General features: G+C 36.4%; 1 long non-coding RNA gene across 6 annotated transcripts in view; it reads left to right on the top strand.

The window, feature by feature from the left end:
• The window catches only part of LOC131401227 (uncharacterized), a 65,436-nt gene that overhangs the window by 43,086 nt on the left and 6,299 nt on the right, over window positions 1-16,051 (top strand). For 3 of the 6 annotated variants that reach the window (XR_009217609.1, XR_009217608.1, XR_009217605.1), the window contains one exon: window positions 9,961-10,310. The exons of 1 other annotated variant lie outside the window; for it this stretch is intronic. This is a non-coding gene — a long non-coding RNA (uncharacterized LOC131401227). Of the gene's footprint in view, window positions 1-499; window positions 3,209-9,960; window positions 10,311-12,073; window positions 13,046-16,051 lie in introns of those variants that run through there. 2 more of the 6 variants (XR_009217607.1, XR_009217606.1) reach the window with 2 other exon arrangements.

Below are 16,051 nucleotides of genomic sequence, written 5' to 3'. Positions count from 1 at the left end.
GTAAGGGCGTTGATGTTGTAAGTACGTGGTCTGATGTTTCTCTTTCAATCGATCTGATGTTTCTCTTTTTCAATTGATCTGATGTTGTTTCCTCTTTTTATTGACTTATTTGGATAAGTACCCAGTTTGATGTTTCTTTGGATATAGCTACTTCCTGTATTCTCCATATCTATTCGCTAACTTTCACCTTTACCCTTCCCTATATAATAAAGTGTGCACTCAGTCCATTCGTTTGGGTTGGGAAGTTCCCTTTTACTTCTCCGATAGAATCCATCAAACCTCTTACAACACCCCAACCCCTTTCCCTGCTTCTTTAGTTACATTCATATGTAAATATTGGTTTCTTTAACCTTTGTATCCCTGAGCCTCACATATGCGTGAAACTAGTGTTAGTATTAGAGCACTGACCTCCACCTCACACAACACACGTTGAAATTACAAATTGTTAAAACCCAGGTGACTTCACACTGAAGTCTTGGCTAATTACAGGTCCTTGAAGTTTATTGCAGGGAAACTGATGTCCAAAGAATATCAAGAAACTAAAGTTTCCCAGACCCCAACTCCTCGGCTTCCTCGTCCTGGAATCCACCATCCATCACGCAAGCAGACAACCAAGGACACTCACCTGCAGATTCCCTTATCTTGCCAACCGTCTCCCTGCACATAGTCACATTCCTCACAACCTTTATAACTCCTTGCCTACCATCTTTCGAGGAGACAAATCTGAGTGCTTACTCTCGTCTTCCGGCTGACATCACCTGAAATAAAACCCATTTCCTTACCACAAGCCTGGCATTCCAGTTTTTTTTTGGCCCTCTCTTGTGTGGTAGGTGAAGGAACCTGTGTTTGTGTTTGGTAATAATTTGGCGAGCCAGCCAGGAGGCTTCTTGCCTGTGGCTCTGTGGCCCCAAGCTGACTGGGATTTCCTGGGAAGCAGTCCAGCAACTGCCTGCGTGATTTGCCCTAGGGACTGTCCCTGGTATTTTCTGTCTAATCTGGTGCCACTGGCCCTAGGCACATTTTTCTTGTGGCAAGGAAACAGGCTCTAGATTTGTTTGTTTTTGCTTCTGGTGAGTTGACAGGCTCAATCTGGAGTAGGTAAGTTGTCTTGGTGTATACAACCAAAAACTCCCTTCCCCCTCTATCTGGGGTCCTCCCTCTCTGAGAGGAAGGACTGTCTGGGTGATAGGGTGCCCAACCGAGTAGGAATAGTTGTAGGGCTTGTTGCTGGAATCTGGGAACCGGTTAGCTGTTGTCTGCTTTTTCTTTGTGTCTGTGTGTCTGTCCATCTCTGTGTATCGGAATGGGGAATGCACCATCTGTCCCCAAGGGGAGCCCATTGTGGCTTATTCTGAATAGATGGTCTGAATAGATGGTCTGATTATAGTTATAAGCCAATGTCTAAGAAAAAGATGATTTTCTTTTGTAACGCTACATGGCCACAATATTCTTTAGACTCTGGAGAGAAAATGGCCAAACAATGGATCCTTAAGTTGGAAAATTTTTTAGAGAGCTCTCATCATAAACAGCTGTTTTATTGGTACCTATGAAAAGACCAAATTAAAAAGAAAATACAATGACTAGTCTTAAGAAATTAATCAAACTTGGGCTCTTGGCTTCCTTTCATGGTTTTACAGATGCTAATGAAAACATTAACAAAAAATAAGAAGAACCTGAGAGAAAAGGAAAGGGACTCTTCTCAACAAGGTGGAAATTTTTAAAGAGTTTTTTTTTTTTTTTTTTTTAAATAAGGTAAAACAAATATTAAAGGGGAGAAAAACAAAGAGGAATCAGAAAGGGAAGAATCACAAGACTCATCCCAGCTGGATGGAAATCTTTAGCTAGTTATTAAAAAGAAACATGGGATAAACAGAATAGATATGAATGAAGTTAGAACAAAGGTTTTAATATAACACTGCCTAAGATTGGGCAGGCTAAAGGGACGCACCTACTGGCCCCCCAACATTAAAGTAACACAGACAGGCCTGTTCTGTTCACCCCAGTTTGAAAAAATTTAAAAAGCCAGAAGGCAGAAATCACAATGAGAAACCTGACCAACAATTGTTTGCAGCAACAGGCTGCTAAGATTAATAAGATTATAAAGATTAAAGTGTTTAAGGTAATATTATATAAAGAGGTCATGTCAACTTTGCCTGAATGTTTTTTTTGGAAATGAATGATATGTCTGGCTTGGAATGCTTCCCCTACACAGTATTATAATACCAAAACTTGTTGATGGAATCCTAGTGGAAGTTCTAATTAGAGGTATAAAAATTGATAAAATTAAGATAAAATTTTGTAAAAATTGGTACATTTAAATGGGTTTTATATAAAATGATTGCATCTCTTTTGCTTCGTTGTATTGTAGATGATGTTATGGGGGTAAACATTGAGTCTCACTGGGAAACGTTTCCCCTGCATGATATTGTAAGAACATATAAATCTACCCTTCAGGCAATGTTAATTAAACGTGCTGCAGGAGATCTCACTTTAAAATGGCCAAAATGGGGTAATTTCAGTTTACCCAAACTGGTGTATTTGCATATGCAATTGGAAAAATCAGAACTGCTTTAATGTCACATGAAGTTTTTGAGAGTAATCGAAACACAATTGTTGGGAACAAATGATTTAGATAAGTGAAAATAGGTAAGAGTCTTTGGGTACAATAATTATGTTTTATGGTATATATGCTTGAAAAACAGCTCCCAAAATCTTTTTGGTAACTTGAAACTTTGGAGTTTTGCTAAATTAGGTTAAATGATTGAAATTTATTGAGTATCTGGGTCTTTTCCACATAAGATAAAATATTAGAAATTGCTTGTTAAACAGATGTGTCTGCCTTTGGTTTCTTATCTCAAAAAAACTAAAGGATGCTTGGGTTTATTAATAAACATGTTTTGTACCATGCAGGGACTTTTCTGTGAAAAAACGCATATTTCTAAAAAGTCTGTATAAAAGGAAAGTAAAGTGTATGTTTTCAGTAAAGAAGGTATAAAGAATGAAAATATTTTTGTTATAAGAAAGACAAATTTGTCCTAAAGTACTAGGAGAAAAGAAAGAAGACATGAGACAAATTCTGAATGTAAAAAAAAAAAAAAGTTATAGAAGGTTTGTGGAGGAGGAACCCTGAAAAAAGAATTTTATGTATGGTCATGTTGGCTAAGATTAAAGTAAATCTAATTAAGTAACTGAGTTTTAATGTCAAAGTAAGCTGGTACAAAATTAGAATTTGGTTTTCTTTCTTTTTTTTTTTTTTATAATTTTTATTTATTTTTTTTTTCCCCCAAAGCCCCAGTAGATAGTTGTACGTCATAGTTGCACATCCTTCTAGTTGCTGTATGTGGGACGCGGCCTCAGCATGGCCCGAGAAGCAGTGTGTTGGTGCGCGCCCGGGATCCGAACCCTGGCCGCCAGCAGCGGAGCCAGCAGCGGAGCGCACGCACTTATCCACTAAGCCATGGGGCTGGCCCCTGGTTTTCTTTCTTAAAAGAATAATTTTCTTGAACTTTAGTCTGCTCTTGCTAAAGAGATTATGAAAGTCTTTTTTTCTTTGAGTATCCTACCAGAAGGGTAGTGATTTTATGTTTTATCATAATAAATTTCCTGTATTGTTTTTATCAGGTCTTTTAATCATAGGTGCCAAGGTTTTTCTTACAGCTGTTTAATTTTCTGCATTGGCCTGAAAATATTTAATTGTGACCATGGTTAAATGGATAGCTAAGCATTGTTTCATAGGGACCTATGATATTATGTGGGTAAATGTTATTGATATAAGTGTTTTATTAATTTTTAATTTTTTTATAGTTTATTTTTATTTTATTTATTTTTTTTGGTGAGGAAGATTAACCCTGGGCTAACATCTGTTGCCAATCCTCCTCTTTTTTGCTGAGGAAGATTGGCCCTGAGCTAACATCCGTGCCCATCTTCCTCCACTTTATATGTGGGACGCCTGCCACAGCATGGCTCGATGAGTGGTGCGTAGGTGCATGCCTGGGATCTGAACCTGCAAACCCCAGGCCACCGAAGCAGAGCGTGTGAACTTAACCACTACACCACCGGGCTGGCCACAAGATATAAGTGTTTTAAAAATTACATAACATTCCTAAAATTCTAATTTGTCCTGGTTGTCAGCCATAATTCTAGTTATTATCTCAGTGTTGTGTGTCCAGAGAAATAGCCAAGTTTCTTTGTCAGTTACCATTTTTGAGTGTTATTTACAGAAGTTGTTGTTTTACTCTGATGTTTTTGCAGATGTATTTCATCTTCAGAGAGATTTCACTAAAAGGACTCTGACTCTTGCTCTAGAATGCAGGTTTCCGATAAACTTTCAGATTATAAAACTGAGCTGGGTGAGAAGTTACAAAACTGTAACGGAGAAACTGATGGCCTCATGAAACTCCTAACAGAAAATCAAGAGTTGATATCATGGGACTGAATAAATTGATGAGGATGATTATAATTATGACTTTTCATTTAAAATATTGCTAACTTTTTAGTGTTTTGTTTTTTTCAGATTTAAGGAAACCTTTTTCTCTCTTCTCTTAAGCTAACTATGACTTATAACAATTCAGTAAATTATACTTTTGTAAGCAGATTTGAAACATTCGTCTTTTTCTCCTTACCTGATGCCTCCAGAATTTGGAAACTCCTAGTGAATATTGTTTTCATGGCAATGTAGTTATTTGCATAAGTTCAATAAGAATCTGATCTCCTTACAGCAGGACACAATTGGAAACATTGGTTATATTACCAAGGCTTTGACTGGAATGTCATTTGTAAAAAACATACATAGACTCAGATATGACGACAGCTTTTGAGGAACAAATATTGGACTTTATGAAATAAAGCCTCTTTGAAATATTGGCTAGTACCTTGCTTATAGGGTTCCCAGCAACCTTACCAGGTGAGTAAAGATCACTTCCCTGACAGGTGCAAAGAACCCCAAGATATTTTGGGGACCTTAAGAGAAGAATTCACTCAAATCTGTAGGTATTGCAGGTAGAGTCTGATGACAAGTCCTTGGCTTGGCCTGGTCTTGAGAGGCCTATAAATTTCAATCTGAGATTCCTTCTAAAAAGTTCCAGCAAAGTAGATTTAAAAGAGCCTATACGATCAATTGCTATTCTTGCTGTACTTATGTAAATAATTATGCCAAGTTTATTAAAACTAGACTTATTTTGCGGACCAGTGAGTCTTAATTTGACAATCTTTGATAAAAATAAGGGTGATTTTAGAGAGAAAAATTATGTTTTAGTAGAAACTATAGAACACATTTGTCGATATTATATTCTAGTTCTGTTAATTGTCTTTGAGGTTTTTGTTTTCTACCTGTAAACTGGACCAGATCCTGAATTCTTCTAGTCTCCTGAAATATCTGGCTACAAATCTCCAAACCAACATTTTCAGTTTTTTTCCATTATTTTCATTTGGGATCATTGAGAACTGAAACCACCCTTATTCCTAAAGCCAGAAAACTTGATATAAACTTAAGAAAGATCACCATGATGATCTTTTGCTATGTATGCCTATTGCTTTGTAAGCCACTCAAAAGATACCTGAATACCTGATGGCATCATCAGAGCTTCCTGGTTTGGGGGTTCAGGGATGACCTGGTGGGGAAAAAATTAGTGATAATTCCAGTTACTGTAATCTTTGTCCAGTTACTGTAATCTTTGTTGATATTTGCCTCTGTTGTGGTGTCTACTGTTGTCACAACTTATGCATAAATTTATAAGATAGGTTACTACAACCTCTTGTAAAACCCCATACTACAGTCTTTCTCCAGACACGGTTTCAGGCCAGTCCCATTACTCGGCTTCAAGCCCAACAATTTCATTCCTCCTCTTGTCCCTATGACGCCCCCATTCAGCAGGAAGTAGCTAGATGAGAATGATACCCAAATTCTTCAAGATTGAGGATGAACATAGAATAGGGTGGATTGAAACCAGTGCTGATATCAGTTCCCTTACAGTAACCCCAGCATATATGGGGTTAAAAACCATAAACACCCATTACCTTTCCTTGCTTCTTTAGTTACATTCATATGTAAATATTGGTTTCTTTAACCTTTGTATCCCTGAGCTTCACATATGCATGAAACTAGTGTTGAGATTAGAGCACTGACTACCTGCTCAGTAGTTAATTCTAAACTCACTGAGGCCAATTCAGACCTCTCTCAACTTGCATTTTTCTCTCTATCCTTTGAAGTTGTAAATTTCACCATGTCTTTAGAATGTCAACACCCTAGGAGACAATTGTTTCCAAGCTGATTCACGGCTTTTGCCATCTGGAAGAGTTTTCCTGTTTGGCTACCTTTTGGCAGCTCACAGCTATTGCCAACTGGAAGGGTTTCTCTGAGCCAACTATGGCTGCTGCTGTCTAAGTGTTTATTCTGTATCTGGTGAGTGCTCAAATTCTCTTTTGTGTCATTTGTCCAAATGGCTGTAGGCAGTGGGTCAGAAGTGCAGGTAACAACCTGGGGCTTGCAACTGGTGTTTCCTGTCTCTTTGTCTGTAAGTTAACATGAGAATTTTATCTTCTAAAAGATCCTGAGAAGTTCTTCCCTTAGGAATTCCAGCTGGGTTTATATTTAAGAACGACGGTCCTTCCTCTTGTAAGTTTTTGTCCTGGTTGACCAATAATACAAAAGATGATTTGAAATTACAGTGGCCACTTTGGGGCTCTTTTGAGCTTCCAAAACTTGTCTTTTTGCACACTAGATTTGAGAACTGCAGACCAGACAAATTGAATGCAATCTTTAATTTCTAAAGAATCAAGTGTGCCACCTTCTGGCACACCTGCTTAAAAACTATGGTCCTGGAAGCCGTAAATATTTATAGAGAACACCAAAATCTTACTAAGCTTGCTCTGTGTCCTGAGAGCTTGGCTTGGTAACTTTCAGGTTGGGGGCCCAGAATATGGTCAGAAATGCTGGTCGCACCCTGTTTGCAGCTAGGGTCCTACCAAACTGCTGCCAGCTCTCAGGGGAATTATGATGAACGTTAATTAGAAGGAACATTCCAATTAGATAAGATCATTTAAGTGTACTGAAAATCGAAGTCTTCAAAATTCCAAAATAGCCTTATTGAAAGTTTCATTGCAAAAAGCTAATAAAAAATTAAGATACAAGAGATATCTAAAAGAAAAGATTATACAAAAGTCCATTAAATTAATGCCTTTACAAACACCCCCGTATCTACTTTTGAGGAGGGCCCCTCCCAGAGTTAATGAGACTCTGAGAGATTTTCTGGTAAACTGCTATGTTATTCCCTTAAACAACCAAAGGAAAACTAGAATTAAAATTAATGGAGTTGTTTATTATTGCCAGTAACATTTACTGTTTGTCCTGTCTAAAACCTGACAAGATATTTGAAAGGATTTGGTAACTTATTATCAGAAATTTTGACAAATTAGAAGGTGATAGAGCCTGATAGGATTTTTTTTTAGGCTTTTCCCCCTACTAAACTAAAATAAAACTTTGTGCCCAGAGGGAAAGAAACAAATTAAAGATAATGTAGTTGGATGGGTATGCCTGTCCTTTGATAAGCAACTAACCTCCCCAGTTTATCTCAAAAAGCTTATAACCTCTCCAGGAGCTGTTATCTAGACCATCTCTAATTCCTAAGACTGAAGGGAAAAAAGTGGAGAAGAAGGTTTTGGAGATGTAGACTGCTATGGAAGCATCTTTGCCCAAAAATCTAAGGAAAATTTTAAAACAGACGCCATAAGATCTTTATACCTACCTGTATATTTATGTATGTGTCTATATATGTATGTTATAAATATGTAATGTTTTTCTACCTCCAGATGGTATTATCAAGACTTGTTTGTAAGAGAGGTCCATTTAATTGACTTAAAACAAGTGCTATATAAATTGATATACTCCCAAAAACAAACAAAAAAAAATAGCAGAAACTAGCCCAAATGAATTTCAAGATCATGTGATCTAGGGAACTATTGGGTGTTAAACCTAATTTAAATTTGTTGAGTTTATTAAAATAAGCATGTCTTTAGAGTTATCAGCATTGAATATAAATTTTTTGTTCTACCTAGGTTTACAAAAAGTTAAACAAATTCATGTTATCTCTGTTACAAAACTTGACAACAACAAAAAATTGATGGCTGACTTTGTCTAATAATGTCTCAAGAAGTCTTTGTAGATACTCTAAACATAGCTATTGGGAACAAGTAAACTAAACAGATGGAAGTAAGATAAAAAGTTTGGGGGTGAACTTTTTAACAGTAATTATGTGTTATGGTATATGCATTTAAAAAATAGCTTCCAAAATCATTTTGGTAACTTGAAACCTTAGAGGTTTGCTAACTTAAGTTAAATGCTAGAAATTTGTTGAGTATCTTGATCATTTCCTAATAAGATAAAATATTAGACATTAATTACTAAGTATAGGTTTATCTACTTTTGGCTTCTTACTACATAAAAATTTTAGAATATTTGGGTTTATTAATGAACATGTTTTGTATCATGCTGAGAAATTTTCTATGAGAAAGCACATTTCTAGAAAATATTTATAAGTCTGCCAGTCCACAGAATGGTAATGTCAAAGACAGTTTATAATTGCTTACTTCTTAGTTTTTACTAAAAATTAAAGTTTCTAAAGGCTAAGAATTCTAGTTAATATATGTGATCAAAGCTAGTAAAAATTAATAAGGGAAACATCTTTATATTAGAAACTTGGCCTGATTAAATGAAAATAAGAATACTCACTGAGAGTTTCTGAGTTCTGGAGGAATCAGGGAGGGAGAAAAAGTAAATGTTTCATCTTTATTCAGAAGGGTATAATTTACCAAATTATTGATAACTTAAGAGAAAAGATTTCCTTAAATCTAGAAAAAGAAACCTTACAAGGAAAGTAAGATGTATGTTTTCAGTAAAGAAGGTATAAATAATGGAGATATTTTTGTTTGTTTTGTTAAGAAAGTAAATTTTTCCTAAAGTACAACTGGTTATGGAAAAGAGGAAAGTAATTTTTGTCCTAAGGAGAGGCTAGGAAGGAGAGAAGGCATGGGACAAATCTTGAATCTAAAAAAGTAAGTTATAGAAGGTTTGTGGAAGAGGAACCCTGAGAAAAGACTTTTGTGCATGGTCGAGTTGGCTAAGATTGAAATGAATTTAATTAAGTAAATGAATTTTAATACCAAAAGCAAGCTGGTGCAAAATTAGAGTTTTGTTTTCTCTCTCTTAAAAGGAGTTTTCTTGGACTTTTAGTCTGCTCTTGATAAAGAGATTATGAAATGTTTTTCTTTACCTTTGAGTAAACCTACCTAAAAGGCAGAAATTCTGTGTTTTGTCAAAATAATTTCCTAGGTTCAGAAAGCTGAAGTCTCTATTAAGAGAGCTAAGTTTTTTCTTTTTAAACTGTTTAACTCTCTATGTTTGCTGTTAACATCTTCTGGTGTCACTTTGGTTAAATGGATAACTACACATTGTTTCACAGTGACTTATGATCCTATTTGACCAAGTGTTTTAAAATTTTTTGATATTTTTGACAAACTTCACAAAATTCAAATCCTAAATAAAATCTTCTTTTTTTGTGATCTGAAGGTTACTTTGAGAATTTCCAGTGGGCCTCTGGGACTTCTCAAAGAATTTGTTCTCTCATCCTATAAAAAGGGAGATATTAAAATAATTAGGCTTATTTGGTATGTTAAATTGAATGAGAAGCGTTGTCAAATAAATGATAAACCTTATGTTATATTGTGTGGGTGAATGTTATTAATAAAAATTATATAAAATTCCTAAAATTCTTATATGTCCTGGTATAATGTTATCAGTCATAATTCTAGCTATTACCTTAAAATGTTATATGTCACAGAAATTACCAATTTTTCTTGTCAATTGCATTGTAATGAGATCTTTAATCATGCCACTTTAAGTCTTTTGTCATTTAAAGATAGTTATTATTTTACTCTGATGCTTTTGCAAATATGTTTCTTTTTCAGAGAGATTCATGGAAAGGACTCTGACACTCTAGAATATAGGATTCTGATAAATTTCAGATCATAATACTGAACTGGGTAAGAAATTACAGAATTCTAATGGAGAGGCTGATGGCTTCATAAAACTGCTAACAAAAGGTCAAGAACAAATATGAATTCCATGGGACTGCATGAACTGAGGAGGATGCTCTAATATTTTGTTTTTCCAGATTTAAAGAAATCTTTCCTCTTAAGCTATCAATAATTTGGTAAATTATACCTTTGTGAATAAAGATGAAACATTTACTTTTTCTCCCTCCTTGATTCCTCCAGAACTCAGAAAGTCTCAGTGAGTGCTCTTATTTTCATTTAATCAGGCCAAGTTTTTTTTTTTTTTTTTTTTAAAGATTTTATTTATTTATTTATTTTTTCCCCCAAAGCCCCAGTAGATAGTTGTATGTCATAGCTGCACATCCTTCTAGTTGCCGTATGTGGGACGCGGCCTCAGCACGGCCGGAGAAGCGGTGCGTCGGTGCGCGCCCGGGATCCGAACCCGGGTCGCCAGCAGTGGAGCGCGCTCACTTAACCGCTAAGCCACGGGGCTGGCCCAGGCCAAGTTTTTAATATAAACAAATTACCTTTACTGCAATTATTTTCTGGGAAAAAAAATTGTTGAGGGTAATGGTAGAGAGAAAAATTACATTCACACCTTTGTAGATATTAGATTCTAGTCTTACGCTAGTATGACAGCTACTGTAAGTCTCTAATGTCTTATACTCAAGCCTATCATAACAGGTTAGGGAAGCTTTCTTGGATTCCGATTTAAAAGATCCTGCTGATCACAGTCTAGAGCCTGGTGACTGGGTATTCTGGAAGCATCATCAGGGGAAGACAGCCCTCCAACCTCATTGGAAATTACCTTACCAAGTGCTCCTAACCACTGATGCTGCTGCAGAACTAGAATGCGTTTAACCTTGGAGATACCTCTCACAGCTAAAGAAGGCTCACCTTCTTTAGGTGAAGGACCACCTGATGTTTGGTCCTGTATGGAGGTTGGAGACCTCCTAATCAAATTGACTAGGAAGAGAAGCAACTGACATCTGAGACAGACAGCTTTCCCCCAGATGGTCAGACCGGGCCTGTATACCTTTTACTTGCTCTTGCTTCTTACCTTTCTTTTCTCCCTCTCTTTCTTGGAAAGACAATACTGCTATCTGCATCTCCCAATCTATTACAAATGGGAGAAATCTTTCTGACTATTGGATTTGTCATCAGAAGCCTCATTCTATACGTGAATCTAGAGATCCTTTAGTACATTTAATTACCAATCTCTCTGCCATTACTTTCCTAATTCCTTGTGCTAAGTGTCTAGAACTCCTTTCCTAACCGATCAAATCTTTGATTTAGTCAATCTCATTATAATGACTCCATGATTTGTGCTCCCTTAGGGTTTATTTTCACTTGTACTTGGCAGAAAGACCTATGGGGAACACACTATTTAAATCCCTATCAAACTAAAGGTCATTATGCAATTGGATTATTGGTTACACCTGTTTTGTTATATGATCAATCAGAAGCTTGGCATAGGGCATCACCTTTGAATCTACTTCACAGACTAAAATGTGAAACTAGTTGCATGCATAGTCAAGAGTGTTTAATGCCTGGTGGTATCAACCCCATTTTTGGAAAAACACTTTTTCCTTGGGTAGACACTGCCATGAATGAATATATGATCAGAAATTTATTTAAAACCCTGGAGAATATTGCTAAATCTGCCACTAAAGCAATAACTGCCGAAGATAAATCTTTGGATACCCTTGCACGACTTATATTAGACAATAGAATTGCTCTTGATTACCTCCTAGCTGAACAAAATGGGGTTTGTTTTGTGATAAACACCTCTTGTTGTACTTGGGTAAACACCTCTGGTAAAGTAAAACATGAACTAGATCAAATCTGAGCACAGGCCTAATGGTTAAATGCAGTGCCCACTGACATTTCATAGTTCTTTGATCTCTTTAGCTGGCTACCCTCATGAATTGCCTCCTGGTTCAGACCTATTCTCCAATTTGGACTTAGCGTTTGTTTATTATTATAGGAATTCTCACTGTTGTAAAACTTTGTCTCTTCTGTATAGCTCGATGTTATAAAAACACCACTCAGATAATGGTCACTCAGCACTTTGAAATGATTACTAAGGCTTATGAGCCTTCACCTGAGAAACTTTGAGGAACTACAATGTTTGTTCGTAAAGGAACTTGACAGTAAGGCTTTTCTCTGCTCTGGCAGTCTTGTTGCTCAAATGTGGCCTAAGGCTCCTCAGGAAACCATTTTCTCTTATGTGGGACATGACATACTGAGAATGCGCCTCCCTGGCAACGAGGGATCAACGATGCTTTGATAGCTGATCAGCAATGCTTTCCAGTAGTCGAACAGCAGTGCTTTCAAATGGTTCATCAGCGATGCTTTCAAAGAAAGATCTCTATCAAAAGGGGACAATGTCAAAATTGACTATAGTGGAGGCATTTTAAAATGGAGTCGGAGTTGCTTTTCCAGAGAAACTGCTTTGCTGTCTTGAACTTTGGACTGGGCCAAAATTGCAATTGTTTTACAAGCAGTTGTTTGAGAAGTCAGCAGGAGAATGGACATCCTGATCAAAGACTGAGGATTATGGGCTTTCTGAAGATAGAATCAATGTTTAGATAAATCACTGTTTAGCCAAGACTAGCTCTCTGCCTTCAACTCCAGTTAAAATTCTTTGTTATACAACCTCCCTTCTTTGCCTTTAGAAGCTCCTGACTTTTACTCCCTGGCAGGACACTATTTGGGTATCTGTCTGAATCTGTGCTCCCTGAACTGCAATTCTGAGACCCCAAATAAATTTTTTGCTTCTCTTGAAGTTTATGCCTTTTATTCGTTGACAAATGCTGAGTGTTTTGGGGGCTCATCTCTCAGGCGAAGGTCTTAAAAGTTGGGGTGCCAGATGTGGGATTCAAATTCATTGCTTTTCATGGAGAAGTTCAAAGTTGTAAGTTCCCTCCTGATGGTGGTTTGTCACACTGGGGGTGGGGTTTATGGCAAGATTGTATCTCAGCCTCTCGTACCCATTTTGATGTGGGTTTTTTCTTGTTCACCCTATGTGTAGGAGTCACTCAGCTAGTTTTTGGGTTTCTTTCAGAGGAAATTGTTACATATGTAGCTGTAGATTTGGTGTGTCCATGGGAGGAGTTGAGTTCAGAATCCGCCTACATTGCCATCTTGAACCAGGACCTCTTTTGCAAAGATTTCCTCCCAGTCAGTGGCTTATCTTTGCATTCTCTTGACATTGTTTTTCACAGAGCAAAAGTTTTTAATTTTAATGAAGTTTAGCTTATCCATTATTTCTTTCATGGATCATGCCTTTGGCACTGTATTTGAAAACTCATAGCCATACCCAAGGTCCTCTAGGTTTTCTCCTGTGTCATCTTCTAGGAGTTTTATAGTTTTGCATTTTACATGTAGGTTTATGATCCATTTTGAGTTAAGTTTTGGGAAAGGTGTATGTGGGTTGTCTTTTCACTTTTTTTCAGGTACCTTTTTATTAAGGTATAACTGACAAATTGTAATATGTTGAAAGTGTACAATGTGGTGATTTAATAAATGAATACACAGTGAAAGAATTCCCGCCATTGAGTTAAATAACACATCCATCACCTATTTACATTTTTTTTTTGGTGAGAATACTTAAGTTCTATTCTTTTAGCAAATTTCGATTATACAATACAGTATTATCAGTTGTAGTCACCATGTTTTACATTAGATCCTCACACTTTATTCATCTTATAACTGAAAATTTGTACCTTTTACCAGACTCTCCCTATTTTATCCCCCCCCACCCAGCCCCTGGCAACCACCATTCTACTCTCTGTTTCTGTGTTTGAATTTTTTTTTTTTTTTTTAGATTCCACATGTAAGTGATAACATGTAGTATTTGTCTCTTTCTCTGGCTTATTTCACTTAGCATAATGTCCTCCAGGTTCATCCATGTTGTCACAAATGGCAGGATTTCCTTTTTTTCAAAGCTGAATAATATTCCATTGTGTGTGTGTGTATATATATATATATATATATATATATATATGCGCGCCACATTTTTGTTCTCAATTCATACATCACTGGACATTTAGTTTGTTTCCATACCTTGGCTACTGTGAATAATACTGCAGTGAACATAGGAGTACAGATATCTCTTTGAGAATTTGTTTCATTTGGATGTATACTCAGAAGTGAGATTGCTGGATCATATGGTAGTACTATTTTTAATTTCTTGAGAAACCTCCATTCTGTTTTCCATAATGGCTGTACCTATTCCTACCAACATTGTATAAGAGTTTTCTTTCTTCCACATACTTACTGACGTTTGTTATCTCTTGTCTTTAGATAATAGATATCCCAACAAGTGTGAGGTGATATCTCATTGTGGTTTTGATTTGCATTTCCTTAATGGTTAGTGATGTTGAGCACCTTTTCGTGTACCTATTGGCCATTTTTATGTCTTCTTTGGAAAAATGTCCATTCAGGTCCTTTGCCCATTTTGTTAATTGAGTTTTTTTTCTATTGAGTACTATAAGTTCCTTGATATTTTGGATATTATCCCGTTATCTGACACGTGGTTTGCAAATATTTTCTCTTATTCCATAGGTTGCCTTTTCATTTTGTTGATTATTTCTTTTGCTGTGCAGAAGGTTTTTAGTTTGACGTAGTTCCACTTTTTTTATTTTTGCTTTTGTTGCCTTTGCTTTTGGTATCAAATCCAAAAAATTATTGCTAAGACCAATGTCAAGGAGCTTACCCCCTATGTTTTCTTCCCGGAATTTTTCAGTTTCAGGTGTTACATTCAAGTCTTTACTCTATTTTGAATTGATTTTTCTGTGTTGTGTAAGATAAGGGTCCAGTTACATTCTTCTGCAGGTGGATATCTAGTTTCCTCAACACCTTTTATTGAAGAGACTATCCTTTTCCATTTGTGTATTCTTGGCTTATTTATCAAAAATTAATGGCCCAGATATGCATGGGTTTATTTCTGGGTTCTCTATTCTGGTTTCATTAATCTATGTGTCTGCTCTTATGTCAGTACCATATTGTTTTGATTAATACAACATTGTAATATAGTTTAAAATCAGGAGGCTTGATGCCTTCACTGTTGTTCTTCCTTCACAAGATTGCTTTGGCTATTTGGGTTCTTTAGTGGTTCCATATGAATTTTAGGATTGTTTTTCCTATTTTTTTTGAAAAATGCCATTGGAATTTTGATAGAGATTGTATTGAAACTGTAGATTGCTTTGGGTAGTATGGACATTTTAACAATATTAATTCTATCAATCCATGAACATGGACTATCATTCCAATTATTTGTGTCCTTCAGTTTCTTTCATTAGTGTTTAATAATTTTTGGTATACAGATCTTTCATCTTGTTGGTTAAATTTCTTCCTACGTATTTTATTGTTTTTCTTTTTTTTTTTTGTTTTGTGAGGAAGATTGGCCCTGAGCTAACATCTGCCAATCCTCCTCTTTTTTTTTTTTTTGCTGAGGTAGACTGCCCCTGGGCTAACATCCATGCCCACCCTCCTCCACTTTAATGGGATGCTGCCACAGCATGGCTTGACAAGTGGTGCGTTGGTGCGCGCCTGGGATCCAAACCGGTTAATCCCGGGCCGCTGCAGTGGAGCCTGCACACGCCTAACCGCTTGTGCCCCCGGGCCGGCCCCAGTATTTTATTGTTGTGGATGCAATTGTAAATGGAATTATTGTCTTAATTTCTCTTTCCGATAGTTCATTGTTAGTGTATAGAAGCTCAACTGATTTTTGTATATTGATTTTGTATCCTGCAATTGAGATAGTTTTTGTATATGTTATAATGTAGAAGTCAAAATTCATTATTTCCCGTGTTGATATCCAGATATCACAACACCATTAGTTGAAAAGACTATTCTCTTCCTACTGAACGGTCTTGGTACCCTTCTCAAAAACTATTTGACGATAAATACATAGTCTTATTTTTTAACTTTCAATTCTATTCCTTTGATTTATATGTCTAGCCTTATGCCAGTACCACACTGCTTTGATTATTGTATC

This window comes from Diceros bicornis, chromosome X, assembly GCF_020826845.1.
Source record: "Diceros bicornis minor isolate mBicDic1 chromosome X, mDicBic1.mat.cur, whole genome shotgun sequence".
NCBI lineage: Eukaryota > Metazoa > Chordata > Mammalia > Perissodactyla > Rhinocerotidae > Diceros > Diceros bicornis.
Note: the sequence above shows the minus strand (reverse complement) of the source record. Positions and strands in the feature narration are given on the sequence as shown.